Consider the following 16,578-nt stretch of genomic DNA (forward strand, 5'->3'; position numbering starts at 1 on the left):
TTCACTGGAGTTTACTGTCCTATTTGTAAAGGCAGTATCAACATGGATGTTTATTCCATAATTTTCTTCTGATAGTGGTTTATTCCAAATGAATACTACTATTAATTCTTTGTCAATGAATCCGAGTTGCCCCATGACCTTTTCCCTTCTCTCTCCCAAAAGGAAGCCTTCATTATAGAAGGGCTGGGAGCAGCTGGGGAGCGGGGAGGAATTTGTTCTTACTCTGATAATACTCTGAAGGTCTGCACTCATTGCAACAGGAAGAGGACAGCTAAATTTCACTGTCTCTTCACAGCCATAGGTGAATTTTTGAAGAAGGACAGCTATTGTGCATAGGAACTGAGGGATACACCCTTAATCATAGAACCATAGAATGGTTTGGGTTGGAAGGAACCTTAAAGACCATCTAGTTCCAACCCCCCTGCCATGGTCAGGGACACCTTCCCCTAGATCAGATTGCTCAAAGCCCCATCCAACCTGGCCTTGAACACTGCCAGGGATGGGGCAGCCACCACCTCTCTGGGCAGAACCTCTGTTCCAGTGCCTCACCACCCTCACTGTAAATAACTTCTTCCTTACATCTAATCTAAATCTACCCTCCTTCAGTTTAAAGCCATTACCCCTTGTCCTGTCACTACTGCCCTTGTAAAAGGTCCCTCTCCAGCTTTCTTGTAGGCTCCCCTCTAGGTACTGGAAGGCTGCTAGAAGGTGTCCCCGGAGCCTTCTCCAGGCTGAACAACCCCAACTCTCTCAGCCTGTCCTCATAGGAGAGGTGCTCCAGCCCTCTCATCATCTTGGTGGCCCTCCTCTGGGCTCGCTCCAACAGCTCCATGTCCTTCTTATGTTGGGGGCCCCACAGCTGAACGCAGTACTGCAGTTTGGTCCACAAGAGCTGAGTAGAGAGGCAGAATCACCTCCCTCGACCTGCTGGCCATACTTCTTCTGGTGCAGTCCAGGATATGGTTGGCTTTCTTTTTTATGCTTGGTGTCGTCAGCAAACTTGCTGAGGGTGCACTCAATCCCACTGTCCATGTCACCAAAAAAGGTGTGAGCCCTTTTGGGGATGTATGTAAATGCCACATTTTTAGTAAAATGTTGATAGGAGAACCTTACTAGGACTGTTTAGGTTTTGGGGGAGTTTTCAGTCTACATTTTATGTAATGCTCAAAAGTTACAACAGGTATCTCTTAACAGAAGCTCCAAAACCAGGTTTAAGTGGGAAGGATTCTTTTGGAAGGGTGTTGGTATATGCATACCTTAAACAAGTCAGATTCAAATGTGTTTCCTTGTGCAACAAAGATTTTCTCAATCAGTTCCAGAAGCCTGTGGTTCTTTGCCATGGGTTGAAGGCCTGCCCTGGTAAAAGATGTGTGTTTACACTGAGGAGATGTGTTTGCTTTTCTCACTGATCGTTAAGCCATGACCTGACGGCACAGGATAGCGAGTGCCTGAATCCTAGCTCTTCTCTTCAAGGGAGATGCTGTAGCAGTAATGACAGCTAAGTCACCGAGGGCAGTCAGTGATCCAAATATGACCCTTAGTGCCTAGACTAATGCTGTCTGAACTAGATTAGTGCTCAGACGGATGTTGTTCTAGGTTCTTGCTTAAAAATCTTCACCAAAATTATGTAAAGATACAGGCCCCAGACAGGAGACTAATTCCCAGTGACTTTCAGTAGGAATTTAATTCCTGATTTATGTCTATGCATTTGAAAATTCCCCTTGTTCAAGTTTAAAAGAAAAGTGCAGTGTTTTATGGATGAGATTTTTTTTTTTAAACCACTGAATCTAATTAAAAAACAGGATAAATCACTAAAATAGAAGTTCTTTAAAATAATGAAAGAATATAATTAACTGTCAAATAGGTAACTGCCATTCTGGTAGTTGGAAATAAGGTATAGTTTAAAGAATTTCCTTGTCCTTCGTATTAACATAGAGGAAGAAAAATCAAAGTTATTGGGAGGCAAATTTGATTAAACCCTCTTCTTCACCCTCTCCTCCAATAATTGGCACCATCTATGAGTCTTGAAGCCATAGTTATATTTAAGAGAAATACAGGGTTCATTTGTCATCTAGACTCCATATTGTGAGGCTTGAAGTCTCTCGGGGAGAAAAAAAGATGCAACTGAAGGTGCCACTATGATGCTATGCCTTTAATTATGTTCATATGCTTGCAAGCATACATACATATATATAAATACATAAAATCTAAGAATGTACAGTTTTTCCAGTCTTTCACATCCAAGCCAATACATGAGAATGTAATTTGGCTCTTCTGGCTGCATATAGAAATTGCTGGACAGCGCCTTAAAGAATCTGAAACCCATGTAATTAATTGCATGAGTGAAGTTATGCAAAGCCATGGCAGATAGAAGCTACAGTTAGGAGGTGTGATCGCAGCTTCTGTGAATAAACAAAACCAAGATTTAACGTAGCTAGTGTAGGAACTAACAGAGTGTAGTCTGCGGGTTTCAGCAGTGATGGCACTGACTAGTCAAGGGGTCCTGATTCTTGGGTACTTGGCTGCTAAAGTCTGAATGTGCATGTACCCAATGGACGTCAGTCACTTTGGAGATTTCTTTGGTGCAGGTTTTTTTTCGTCTGGAGGTGCAAATCTTGCTGGTGTTCTTTAGCTAAGCATGGTGGCTGGATGTGAATTTTACTCCCATTCTATGAGTTCCACTTCCATGTCCTAAAGCAGTGAGCAGTAAAGGTTAGGCAATTAGCTTATGAGCATCAAATCTCTCTCTCCCTCGCAATTAGATACTCACCTGAGAGGCTTCATATAGTGGGCTGCAATTTGTTTTAATTTCCAAGCAATGAGTGAGAACGCCTGATTACTTACTGGGTTTTATTCCGGGGGCTGTAAATTAGAACTCTAGCACATGAATTTAACAAAAAAGTATCCCCTTGAGCCGAGGCTTCTATAAAAATTTCATATGTGAAGTCAAGCATTACATACATGGAGACACTGAAAAGCTGAGCTGTATATCAATTTTAAAGAAGTTAGTTTAACTTGATTAAATCTTTTATGTGGATACTTTCTCTTCCAATTGAATTACATCGAATCAAGTAGAGCTTTCTTGATTCTGAGCAAGGGTGTTCACGGAGCCTCTAAATGTAGTCTAGCTAATCTAGTTGAATTCCACATATATAGTTAACACAGATTAATTTTCCCGAGTGTCCCCAGGTAGACAAACCAGTCTTACTGACTCTCATTTGTTTACTGCTAGCACTGATTCTTGAATGCCTGTCTGACAAGTACTGAGCAAAGTTAGTGTTTCTTCTGCACTCTGTACCAGCTCTTGTCCACAGAAGTTAACCAAGTGAAAATGAGTTACCCTTTATCTTCTTGCAGCTGTCGATTTTGTCTTTAATGTGGTGCTCAGCTGAGAATACCAGATTTGCTCCCATGCTCACTGACCTTTCCTCATCAACTTACCAGGATAAAAATGGGTGGTAAAAAGCTAGATGGAAGATGCAAAGTAAAAATTACTCCAAAGAAAATGTACCTATCAAGTAACTATCTTCTTAATGTACTTTATATAAGTGCAGGCACATGCTTTAAAAATAAAGAACATGAGTATGAGAGATTCTTTGAAGCACAAAGAGAAACAAAATCATGTTTGATATATTTACAGAAGTATGATTTGCAGCCCACACAATACCTGATTGCTCTGGGACTGAAGGCCTCCCATATGGAAGTAGGGGGGAAGAACAGCACAGACTCCTTTTTTTGCAAATGCTGCATTTGTGTTTTTTATTAAGTAATGCCTTTTTTTTTTTTTTTTTTTTAAGTATGGGCTTTTTCTTCTGCAGTAATTCTAAACTAGATTTTCATGGTGATATCAAGGGCAGTATCTATATGTGAGCAGGAAGGAGGAAAGGATTTGAAGAATTTGTCTTATTGATGAATATCTTCTAAAAAGGCTGGTTTTGAAAAAATCCCTATTATTCAGTATTTGAATCTCATACATTGAAGTTTGTCAGATTAACCCTTGGAAGGTTGCGCTTTTGAGGAGCGGGAAGAAGTTTGGGACTTTCTTTTGGTTTTGGTTTTAAATAATAAAATAGAGAATATTCTTTCTCTTCATACAGTGAGGTCAAAATAGAAATTTAGAATTGGACTTGCATAAAATTATAAATGTGGACCCATTTACACTAAATTTTCTTAAATAAAAGTGATAGGATGCTGAAAGCCAGAAATACAGTGATGAGTGTTGATCATGTAGAATTGACAAGAGAACCACAAAGAGTGGCAGTAGCGTGTAATTGGCACTGTCCTTACTGGGCTTCATTTGTAATGCTGTTTTCAATAGTGTAAAATAACTTTTCCTACTTTTTTCAGTTCAGATTGTGTCTTTTCCTCATTCATTTGACTGTGTTTCTGTCCCCCAAAATTTTATCAGGAATAGAGCTTAATGTGGCATACAGTGTGTTTATGTTTGTTTCTTTTATTTGCATGCGATAATCACCAACTATCTCAGCAAAGATCTGGGAATAGGTTCTTAGCTGCAGCTGCAGAGGAAGTAAAAAAAAATAAAAATGTATTTGCGTGTGTCCTATGTAAACGGGCTTTTAAAAAAAATCCATTTCTCAGCATCTGTTATAACAGAAGAGAATTATTTTATTTTAAAAGCAGATTTCTGGAGTCTGGGAAATTTTCCCCACTGCAACATTTTTACAGCTATTACTTGTGCCGTTTAAAAGTGGTGCTGTTTTAACCAATGCTTGCTGTATTTGTTGTGAAAGGGAAAACTTTATCAATGACCACCATAACAAGCAGTGTTGTCGGATAAATGCAGCTGAGCAAGTGCCCAGTGCTGCAAATTTGGGGCAGACTGAGTTACAGACCTGCTGCAATTAAAGCATTGGGCATGTTTCAGTTTTCATCTTGGTTAGATTAGTGATGGAAATGTAATTATTTTGGTAGTTCAGGAAAATAAATGCTGCTTGTACAGTGGTTTGCTATAGCACATATTGTTCTTTGAGCTATTTTGGCAAGGTAATTGGATGCATTGATAAAGTCCTACTCTCCATATACTGCTAATTGAACTTAGAGTCTCTGTACTTTGCATTCTTCAAACGACTGCATTCCCTTCATCCTGCTGATATGTGTAGTAGTATTGGAATTGCCTTGATAGGTTGGAGAAGGGGCATGGAGTTCATTTGATCACATGTAGGTGTTGATATCTGGCTTTACTGAAGTATTTGAAATGTCCTTTGGAAGGTTAGAATTAGTGTTGAAGGAATTACAGAATAGATAAACTTTTGTGTCTTCTAAAAATAATTACGTAGTTGAATCAGAAACAGTAATATATATAGTAATAGCTACAATATATAGTATAAAGAAACCCCATGGTGATTTCAACTCTGTGAAGTCAGCTTGTGGAAACTGTAATAAGGAGTTTCTCTGAACCTTTTTGTTGAGGCAGAGGCTCTCTAAACAAAATCCCATCTAAGTAGTGCCGTGCTATGTGCCGATCACCGTATTTTTAGACTCAGCTTTTCTGAAAATAGAAAAGGAAGGAGGGGGAGAATGGGAAAAAAATGGTACAAGCACAGATTGCTTCTCAGCACCCCCTATTATGAGCAGTTTGCGGACAGGTAGTCACTGTGCCCTCTGTAAAAGATGAAGCTTATTGATCAAAACCAATTGTGATTATATGTGTTGACACCTTTTCCTCTCAATTCCACTTCCAAATAATATTTAGATTATTACAGCCATAGACTCTTTTGGATCATTAGAGCCATGGTCAGCAGTTTAGTTTACTACCAGTCTTTTAACTGTGTTACACAGTTTGAAATCTGCTGATCGTAACAGGCAGAAGTCCCAACCAAACCCTGTGCACTGTCCCTCTACAACCGTGTTGTAGAAACAGTTCTTGCCTGGAAAAGTTCATGACCTAATAAAAAGGAAAGTTGGACCAAGAACTGGGGAAAGCTAGTTTTATCTCATTACATAGACGGGAAACTGAAACAATTATGATTTGACCAAATTGCATAGGTCTTGACCCAGAGTTATAGATAGAACTCATACCTCTTGAGTCACAGTCCATTGCTTTTCCTAGAAAACCATCATCATTTTTAATCTTAATCTGTCAGTTAAGAAAGTTAACAAGGAGTTTCCGTGCCACTGAAAGTTGTATTAAAGTATAATTGTAAACACTATGGAAGATCAAACCAGAGAAGGAAGTGCCATTTTACAGCTCTTTTATTTGAATTCATTGCTTGATCATTGTAGAAATTTCTATCGTTCAGTGCCCAAAGCCGTGCTTGTTCATTCACCTGGTCAAGCAGCATTTCTATAATCATCATTGTCCTATCTAAATACTAGCTCAAACAGTAGCAGTTTAAACCTTTTAATGTTATATTTGAAATTCATTTTGTCTTTTTTCATTGGTAATCCCTCCTGATTGATTACACATTTCTGAGTGTTTTAAAGCCATGTACTAACTTGTCTGTATAAATACTTCCCATTAGAAAATGCTTTAAAAGTTCTGAATTATATTTGTTGCCATAGCAATACTCAGTTAAAGATTCATAGAATGGCTTTTTATTTTCTTCCTACCATAAGGGAATTCACAAAGGAGATTCTAAATGTATTTCAAATACAGGGGATTCAGCAGGACTGTCTGCATGGGAGACTGTGGGGAGAAAGGGAAGGAAAAAAAATTGTGCAGAGTTTAAATCTATTTCTGGAGCACCAAAGGGATCTACAGCGATGGGAAGGCTTACGGCTTTTGGTTGTATCCTGTATTTGGGTTCCAGGGGACCTTGTCTACAAGCTAAAACTGTTACAGAAAAGAAGTGCCTACAGAACAAATCAGTTTGCTTTGCCTATTCTTGTTTTCCCACCTAAAATATGATGTGCATTTGTATTTCTTCCTTTGATCTCTAAGAACTTGAAATAGTGCCACTCTTCTTGGGATTGTGAAAGCAGAATGGGCAAAAACTAGGCTCTGAAATTGTCATTCATCGCTAATATCTCATCAGCTGTCTTCATAAATCTGTTTTGAGTAGTCCCCTGTCAATATTTAATTTTTTGTTGGAGTGTCAGCAATTGCAGCCTTAGTAAACAACTGAAACCCCACATGAAGCTAAATTTTGAATAGCGCTGATTAAGTTTAATCTGGGTTCTCTTCCCAGTTTCAAGACTAGTAGGAAGCTTTGGAAAAGTTTGTCTCGAGTGTGTTCATGCTGTTTTGCTGAATGTTTCTAGACTTGGCTGGTCATGGAACACTGGACAAAAAAAGTCTTGATTAACTGTATGTGATGTTTCATATTTTGTTATTAAATACTTAATTTGACAAGTGTGATAATTTACAATGAGATCTCAGTATTTTTATTTCTTCTTTGGAGGATTCCACCTCTCAAATCTAAACCAGCTGTTTGAATTTCATGTGGTCTCAAGAGCAGGTGTTGTTTCCACATGCCCAATGAACTGTAGGAGTGTAATGAAGTGGGGGCAGTACTGGATTTAGGGGGAAATAGCAGGTCAAGTTCAGTATTTTGTCTGTATCAGTTGATTACAAAAGTGTAAAATAGTGTAATATAGAGTAACGTATGTTTTCATTTTTTTGATTGGAAGAGGTAAAGTTTGAACAAATGATATTGTAAACCATACTTGCTTTTGCTCCTTTTCCAGCAGTGTATCTTTTTTCCTTTTTTTTAATTGAAAAAAGAAACAGAACTTCCCATTATGCTATGAGATTCTGTTTAAGTTTTTGTAATGTTCTATTTATTTAAAGGGTTAATGGGGCCTGGGGGAAAATATTAAATACTATACTTCATGGAAGTTCCCCAGCTGCTATCAGAATCCACGCGCAAACTGAGAAACGAGATCAGCCCTTGCAGCACGCTCTTGTGTCAATTTTAAGCAGAAGGTTGCTAAAAAACCATAGAATTTTTAAATAGATTCTTCTTATTTACATCTGGGGTTTTGAGCTGTTATGGTTCAATTCTTCAAGCTCTTAAAGCTCTTGTGATTTGGAAGAAGAAAAACAAATATCAGGCAACTTGTAGTAATTGCAAGAGCTGCAACACTGAGATAACAAATATTCAGAATGCAGTTCCTCTTCACTTAGGCCGTAGTTCTGCAAACACATAAACCATGCATTCACTTTAGTAAAGCAAGTAATGTTGTAGGAAATGGACTGCTCTTGATGATGAAGTTAAGCGTTTGAAAACATGTTGCTGGGATCAAAGCTGTAGCTGTCTAGACTTTGGTTTCAAGGGCTTGTGGGTATTTCTTTAAGATACCAATAATTTAGTGTACTCTGAACTGATGGAAGACCTGTTGTAACATAGGAAGTGTGGGAAATTTGATATTTGGTTTGTTTCAAGAAAGCCCAGGAGAACTGTTAAACAATATTCTCATTTAAGAATGTGTAAATCTACAGTAAGAAATGTGAAGAATAAATATTGCAAAGTGCAGACAAATCCAGAAAATGACTGCAAAAGTGATGTTAATGGGTTTATACGTTTTCCCTAATGAGTTCTAGAACAAGTTTGTTGAGCTTGGAAGTTAGTCAATGTAAAATATAGAAAAACTCCAGGGTGGGATCTCAGAGCTCAAGCTGTGTTCTTCCTAGTTCATGTATAACTAGAAATTTTTTCAGTTTCCTAAAGTCATCAGTTGGAACCAAAGCTCTCATCCTACTATAAACTCTTTGTGGGCAATTCCACCTTGCAGGAATGGAGTCTTCTTTATCTGTTTCTCTCTGCCTTGAGTTGAGCAAGAGTCCAGTTTGCTACAAAATAATTATCCCCATCACCTAAGTCTGCAGACATAATTCTTACTCCAAGGCAGCAGTAGTCTTGATGAGCGGAAGGGTTGCATTTTCCTTTTTACGGTGTTACTGTCAATTCCAGAATTGCAGATCAGAATCGTACCCTGCTTTCTCTCCAAAAAGCAAAGATGGGATTCAAAACCATGGAAATAAGTACTGGGCTTATATTATTTGCCGCCTTTTCTTAATCTTTTAAGATTCAAATTTTTAAGCTTTTCTTTGCTGTAGTAAAGGCTAGAAGTTACTTCTCAGTACAAGTACAGATCTTCATTCAGTGGATTTGTGCAGTGTTTGTATGATTTGTAGAAACTGAGGGTCAGGGTTGAAAATCGCCACCACCTCGGAGACTTAAGAATAATATAAATGCTTCTCTTAAGTACAACACCAGAGATGTTGAAAAACAATGTGATCTTTGAAGTGTAGGTGCTTCCTTGCTTTAACTGTAGCTCTTCCTTATGATGCCAGGAAGGAGGTTTCTGATTCAGAGCCCAGGCTTGAGAGCAAGCTGGGTTGAAGACAGGGAGGATGGAAGGGAATAAAGGCTCATCTTGATTCCAGATGTTACTGCTCTGGTCACAGCCCAGGAATAAGTTAAGTTTAGACCCTTCTCAGGAATGAGAAAACGCTATTGCTTATTACATACTTCTAGTGGATTTGCGGACGTAATCTTGGAATGGCTAGGCAGAGATCATATATAGAAAAAGATGGGTGTAATGGGAGGAGGAAAGAAGAGGGTGAAAAAGTGACTAGACCGGGCAGCAAACGAAAACAGGAAGGGAGAAGGATAGAGAAGGGCAAGTAGAAGGCACTTTTAAGTTAGCAAATCACTGTCCCTCCTTCTGGCATCTATGAATTATTTTTAAGAAAAACATATGATCTGCAGACCTCTCTTGTTCTTTATTCCTTTAGCCCTTGGTGCAGCTCTCATGCATTTTTCCTACATTCAGCTAATTTAGAGGTAACATTGTTAGATTTTGCTGGGTATGTGGACTCCTCATCAACTGTTCTTTATGCAGTATCCTACATCAGTAAATTGCAAGGGTAGAATTGGTAAAGAACGTGGTGAATTGAAGACTGGCGTACTCAAAATGTTTTAAGGAAATTTCTCCACTAACATGACTTGTTTTGAGTTTGTGGTATTGTTTTAAGGAGGTAAATAAAACATGATGCTGGAATGGGATTTTATGTTTTTTGAATCTCCTTGTTCTGAACAGTAAAGGCTTGCCTAGTCATAGGTGCTGTGTAGTGTATAAATGCTGATCACAATAAAATATTACATAGAAATTAAATTGCATAAATATTAATAAAGTAACCACTTATATCTTAAAAAATGGCTAAATTCAAACAGCATAATTCTAATGGAATGAAATGTATGGCATGGAATATCATGGAACCTGTTTTGAAAGCACAAGCAGATTAAGAAATATTTTTCAGTTTTTAAAAGGTTTTGAAAGACTGTTAAATAATCTCAGTAGCCGTACTACCTAATTGTTATAAACTGAAGCTGAATATTCTTTGGATTCCATATAGTATGTGCAGGTGCATGTTTGTGTGTGCTTGTGTGTGTATATATATAATATGTGTGTATGTATGGGTGAGTTTTCTTTACTACAGCTCAGTTGTTGAAAAATACTATTATTAAATCACAGAAAATAAAGCTTGCTGTAGCATCCACGCAAAATTTATGCTCCTTCTGCTGGCATATTTAACAAATGTGAATTCTAGAGCGATATCACTCATAGAAACAGGTAGACATTTATTGTTCTCTGATATAATAATTTTGGTAAAGCATGAATGAAGAAGTATATAAAATTGAGCTGAGTTAATTTCAATTTTTATTACAGGTACCAGGGAGAAAAATAACTTTTTGTCATAAACAAAAGAATGAGAGTGGTAAGAGAACTAACCACTTGTGTTTGAGCCTTTAAAGCTGATTTATGAATAATGTTTCTGAAAATCTGGACTCTCCTGTTTTTGAAGTTTGTCATAGTATCCCAGTAGATGATAGGTAAGTATGGCAAGGAGTTTTGACCTATTTGCTTTCAAACTCAGTTGGCTGAGGCTCAACTTCCTCAGTTGGTGATTAACTGAGGCAGCAGTTTGTTGGCAGTTGGTGGCAGCAACTTTGGGATGCAGCTTTGTCAATCAGATTGTGCCATCCGTCTCTGTCACGTCACTTTCTTTTGAAGTGTACTATACCAAACTCCTGAAAGGCAGCCTTGCTTCCATTCACAGAAGTTTTGCAGCAACAGGAAACTTGAAGCAAGAAGGAAGGCAGTACTGCAGTTCTTGGTGCAGTGCTGCAGTTCAGTTTTAGATTGGCTTAAAGTGATTTAAGATTGCAGCCAGTATTACTGTGATAACCATTGCAGAGCAGATTGTTTCTCTCTGCTGTATGAAGAAGGGTAGGAGGACCTGTACCTTTGGATTTCTCCATGCTTTGTGTTGCTCTTTTCTGAGGTGGGATGCCTAGGTTTTATTTCCTACTTGAGTGGAAGTTGAACTACATATGCAAACTAAAGCAGCATTAACATGGGATGCTCTGGTTTATTAAATAGGTGTGTGCAACAGAAGCCGAATGGTGAGATTGCTTCAACTGAAGGAGTGTGCTGAGAGTGTCTCCAGCATCCTGGGTGAATGCACTGAGCTACTGGACAAAAGGGCTCCTTTTTTTTTTTTTTTTTTTTTTACCTTCTCTTACAAGTATGCAGAAGCATCAAATGTACCTTCCATTCAGTGTGACCTTTTCAAGTGTTTTTTTCTTTGATCTCAAGTGAACTTTTTTCTGAAGCTCAGATACTTGACTAAGTATCAGTTATTTACACAACTCTCACTACCAACACCAGTTACTTAAAAAAATTAAACAATAAAAATAATGAGTCATACCTTACAATATCATGTGGGTTGGTTTGTTTATTTTTAAAGCAGGCTGCATTTTATTTTTCTTCTAGTTCAGAGCACTTATGGGACATATGTGGATTTTGGGGCAAATCTGGGGCAGCTGGGGGTGTGACAAGTTAGACCAGCTGATGGGATAGCCAAGCACTAATTACCATTTATCAGGAATATGTTTCATTTTCTGTATTTTAACTCTTTATGATTTGTGACCCTAGGAAGGAGTTTAGTCTGAAGTTCAAAAACTGTAGAAGAGCTGTGGAAATGCAACTTAGGGCTTTTTTTTAATCACCTAAAACTATTCCTGTATCCCAGCCCAAAAGGAACTTTTGTAATTGTGATAGAAAACAGGTGCATCGTGTTGGTCCTTGCACATCTATTTCTTACATGTTAATCTGTTATCTTGCAGAAAAAAATTGCCTGGCAGGTCGGGAAGTTTGTCAATTCCTTGCTACACTGACATGACCTGTTCATTCCTGTTTTATGCAGTGATCACATTCTCCTCTTGTCTGTCATTCCCAAGGGAAAGTTTCTGGTTGACTAATTATGCCCAGGAGCATATGGTAGCAGGGCAGCTTCATGTATGTTTCTAGTATCCTTGCCTTTGAAGGAGTTAAACAGCAGCGTTCCCATCTCCTGGGAAGTTGTTCTGGGGAATGTATGTTATTTCTTTGTGTGTTACCAGCATGAGAATGTTGTGTGTGCTCAGGAGGGCCCTTGATTAGTCAGATGGCAATCTGATTCGCCCATGGTAACTACTAATTTTTACTTTTTTTTGATGGGACAGAGAAGAGGAGAATTCTTTAGCTTGTTGTTTATTGTTTATGAATACAAGAAAAACGCAATGTTGAGAGTAAGAGAGATGAATAGAGAAATGAATATTTGTTCACCTAAGGCTTTCTGGAAAGGTTGGACAAATGGGCAAAATAAAAATTTTTATCTTGTGCCTGGATAATTTTCCATTGGGAAAATTGTGTTTCAGGATGGAGACTGATTCTGGGAAACTATGTGATTCTGGATAGCAAGGTGGGAAGATAATTGGCTGAGCTATGTAAGGTCTTCCTTACTTAACTTGGTGTTTGGTTATAATATAGCAATGCTTGCTTGGCACATTCAGTCCATCCAGGATTTCTGGGGAAATTGTCATTTTTTCCTAATGCGGGTATGTTTTTTATTTTAAGCTTGGTAGAAATAGCAATCTCTAGAAAGTCCTGCTGCTTGAATAGCTGCAAAACTAAATAGTACAGAGCTACTAAAAGAGGCTATTATGCAGAACAGCAACTAGGAGCTCAGTTATATCTTGGAGTGAGAAGCAGAATTATTCTGGGGAAAAAAATTGTGGACAAGCAAAGGACTTGTCTGTACTCATAAAATGGTAATCAACATAGTCAGTGAAGTGGGATGTAAACCACTGCAGGACATGCTCACAGTACTTCGCTTTGCATTCGATAATTTGCAAAACAGAGCTTACTTACTTATCACCAATTCTGTCATACTGCATTTAGCAAGAGAAAGCAGTTTGACTTTCTCTTATGGATTGAGTTTCCCTGCCAGATTCCAGATCCAGGAGCCCTGCTTTCCCTTCAGGGGATTTTCTGGTATGCTCTTAATTTGTTTGAAACCATCCAGCCAATTACTACTGTTACTGTTTGTGTTTTTAATGAGGATAGTCAATACAGCACATTTTATCCACATTTAGCACATTATCCAAATTCTTTTATAATGGGGATTGATTTTTAACCAAAAAGCTAGTCACAGGGATTTCTTGTTACTGTCAATTATCTAGTAATATGTTGTGATATTTAAGTTTATGCTGTACTAGTTTATAAAGTCTCTGATCAATTTGGTTTGTAAATACTATTGAATCCATTATAGCATTATCAGTAATGCATAAGATAATGAGGGAAGGAGAACATTTTAAATATTGCTCCCTGTTTTCATTTACTCATACGTTTTCAGGAAACCATGTTTTCTTCTTCATTGCTTCTTACTGGGTGACAGTTCTTAAAATGTTTCAGTTATGTGACTGTTTTAGTTATGTGTTGTGACTGGACAGGGTGCTAGATAATCTCATGTAGGCTCCCTTTCCCACCAAAGTTTGGACGAGATGATCTTTTGAGGTCCCTTCCAACCTGGACTGTTCTATGGTTCTGTGATGCTATGTGAGTCTTAATAAAAACACACTTCTTTCCACAGTATAAAAGCAGAGTAGAAAGTACAATACATTTTCATCTTTTCTGTGTGGGTAACAAAGAGATGGCAGACATTGGCATGAATTCAGTGCTTGTTGAGGTCTGTGTATGTAACCAAATTTGGAAAGAAGGGGTATACTAAAATAATGAAAAAAGGGAAAATAAGTTTTCACATGTTCTGTTGGCTTTCATTAAGCTTTAATTTCTGTTTCTGTGCTTTGAAGGACTTCACTTCTGTGCCTTCTAGTAAGTAGCACTTTGTTACCTGAATAGTTTGCATAAGAAATGTCATTAATTTCTAAAAAAAAAATAAATACAGAACATATTAGAAGTATCCATTTGGGGTTAAATGTCTTCTTTTTTTCCTTTCACTCCATGAAGCATAGGTACAGGCCACCCAAATCCAGTCAGTACTCTCCTCCAGCTCAAGATTTTCAAGGTACTGGATTTAAGAGCTGAATTTAACGTTGTTTAAGAGCATGATCGTAGCACAAACAAGCTCAGAAAGCGTCTGCTCAGTAGGTTGTACACCAACAATTTTAGAACAAAAGTGAGCTTTCCAGCAAACGTTGGACAGTGAGATCTGGGAAAACAGGAAAGAAAATCCGAAAGGGTGAGAAAGAAAATCCCCTTAGGGTGAACATCCTGCTCATGCAACCTGTCCTGTGTGGTTAAATGCTCTTTAAAATAAGCAGAGTTTTGGTTATCTAGAACTTTGTTTTCCAACACCAGCAGGCAGGCAGGAGAAATATACTAGATGTGCTCAGTGGTAAAATTTCCGTCTCATCTGTGAGTCTGGTTTATGTGATTTACAGCAGATGCAAATGGCAGTTCATGGGCCAGACTTGGCCTGTATCATTCCATTCATCCTCCCACCTTTTCCTCAGGGAAGATGGACAGTGACTCTTGGGGCTTGAAAGCCAAATGACTCTCTTTGTATGTGGGCAGCTGCTTGGAGCAAGACCTGCCACCGCAGCAACACTGTATAAGAAGTGATGGGAATTAAACGGTGGCACTGTCCACGTCTTGGGTGTTGCAGTCACAGCTTTCCCACTGACAGCTCACAGCTGGGGCATCGGAGTCTCATAGCTGTGATCTGGATGTATAGCTACAGAAATCGGATCATGCAAATTTAAGTTATGATTAGCGCAAGCCACACTTTACAGAATCTAATCTGAAAGCAATAATGATGTAGATAAGGGAAGGAAGGTCTTCACCTGAATAAAGAATAACCAGCTTGGCTTTACGCTGGAGGCAGTTCCTGCAAGACTTTTGAACAGCCTCCTACTTTGTATTTCGATGGGTGCTGGTGGGGGGATGTGTTGTCTCAGTTGAAGAATCGCTTGTGATATCTTCTGATTGGTTTCCACCTCGTTCCTATATCATTTATTTTATGCTTAACTTTAAATCCATGAATAGTCCTACTGAGGTAAAAAGAACAACTCTGTGTGTGCTGAAGTACCTTGATTATTCAGTTAATTGTCCTCCATGCTCAGAGCTACCCAACAGTCATCAAGACATTTGACAGCAGTATGCCAAGACGCTGGCAATAGTCCTTGCCTATACCTTTAGTCTCCCTTCTTCTCTCCCTCCCTGCATTGCAGCCTTATTATAGGTTCTTCTTGCTTATTATCCTCTTTTTTCATGCTGACCCTTGTGCTTAGATTTTCTATCCTAATGCATGAGAAAGCTGTTCTTGCTTTATACATATTTGCAAACAGTAACCTGTTTTTCTTGACTGAATTCCTCCTTAAAACACACATCCTCTGCAACCCTATCAACATGTCCATGAAAGAAAATAATAATGTTACATATATTAAACTAAAATCTATCAGTTTCACTGCCTGTACTGTACTGAATACCTAATTCATTGGATATTTTAAGTTTGCTTGGACAGAGGTCACCTCTTTCAGTGCTTTGCCAAGTGTCATGTAAGTTGATTGTGCTTAGTAAACAGTAATAGGATCCTGTTAAATTTTAGCTTTTGCCTTTAATGCTGTAACTGTCTTTGGGAAGGGATCAATACAGCAATATTCAACTTCAGGAGAGGCTCCAAGTGAAAGAGTTAGGTGTTCTTATCCTGTTGGACCTCTTTTCTCAACTCTAATCTGCTGTGCTGTCTGGCATAACTGAGGACCCCTTTTCAGGGGAGATCTGTAACTGAAATGAAGAGTTATTGCAGATCAGGACAGAGGTGGCTTGGCAAAGCTGGGTGTGATTAGCATACTGCAGGCTTTTTTCTTCAGCCAATGCTGCAGTTGCCTCATTTTGCGTAACCCGCAAATCAATTTAAAGATAAATAAATAAATAAAGTCTGTAAGTCTTGGTGATTACAGCATTGTTCTTAGAATAATTTTGGTGAGTATTTACTGGGGATTTTGCACTGTTTTCGACCTGGTTCACTAAATTTGGGTTATATTAGCATTGCTGTATCCCTCACTGACAGTACTTCTCCTCCCCAAACAAGTAATCTTAAACAAGCAAACTTAAGCCTGTAGACAGTACATCCATTCTTCCAGTTACCTTCTTTAAACTGCTTCAAATTAGTCCACATATGCCTGGGGTGTCTGCTACAGGGTATCTGGATGACAGTGTGAAAGACATAAGAATTTTCCATAATGGTGCCTTCTAGACTGTGAAAAATATTTTGGGACTGGGGAAAAAAGTTATGTTATACTGATTTTATATAGGTTTTCTCTT

General features: G+C 38.4%; 1 protein-coding gene across 1 annotated transcript in view; it reads left to right on the plus strand.

Annotated features, from left to right (window-relative positions):
- The window catches only part of LARGE1 (LARGE xylosyl- and glucuronyltransferase 1), a 285,215-nt gene that overhangs the window by 32,064 nt on the left and 236,573 nt on the right, over positions 1–16,578 (plus strand). The window lies entirely within an intron of this gene.

Source organism: Buteo buteo, chromosome 19 (assembly GCF_964188355.1).
Source record: "Buteo buteo chromosome 19, bButBut1.hap1.1, whole genome shotgun sequence".
Lineage (NCBI taxonomy): Eukaryota > Metazoa > Chordata > Aves > Accipitriformes > Accipitridae > Buteo > Buteo buteo.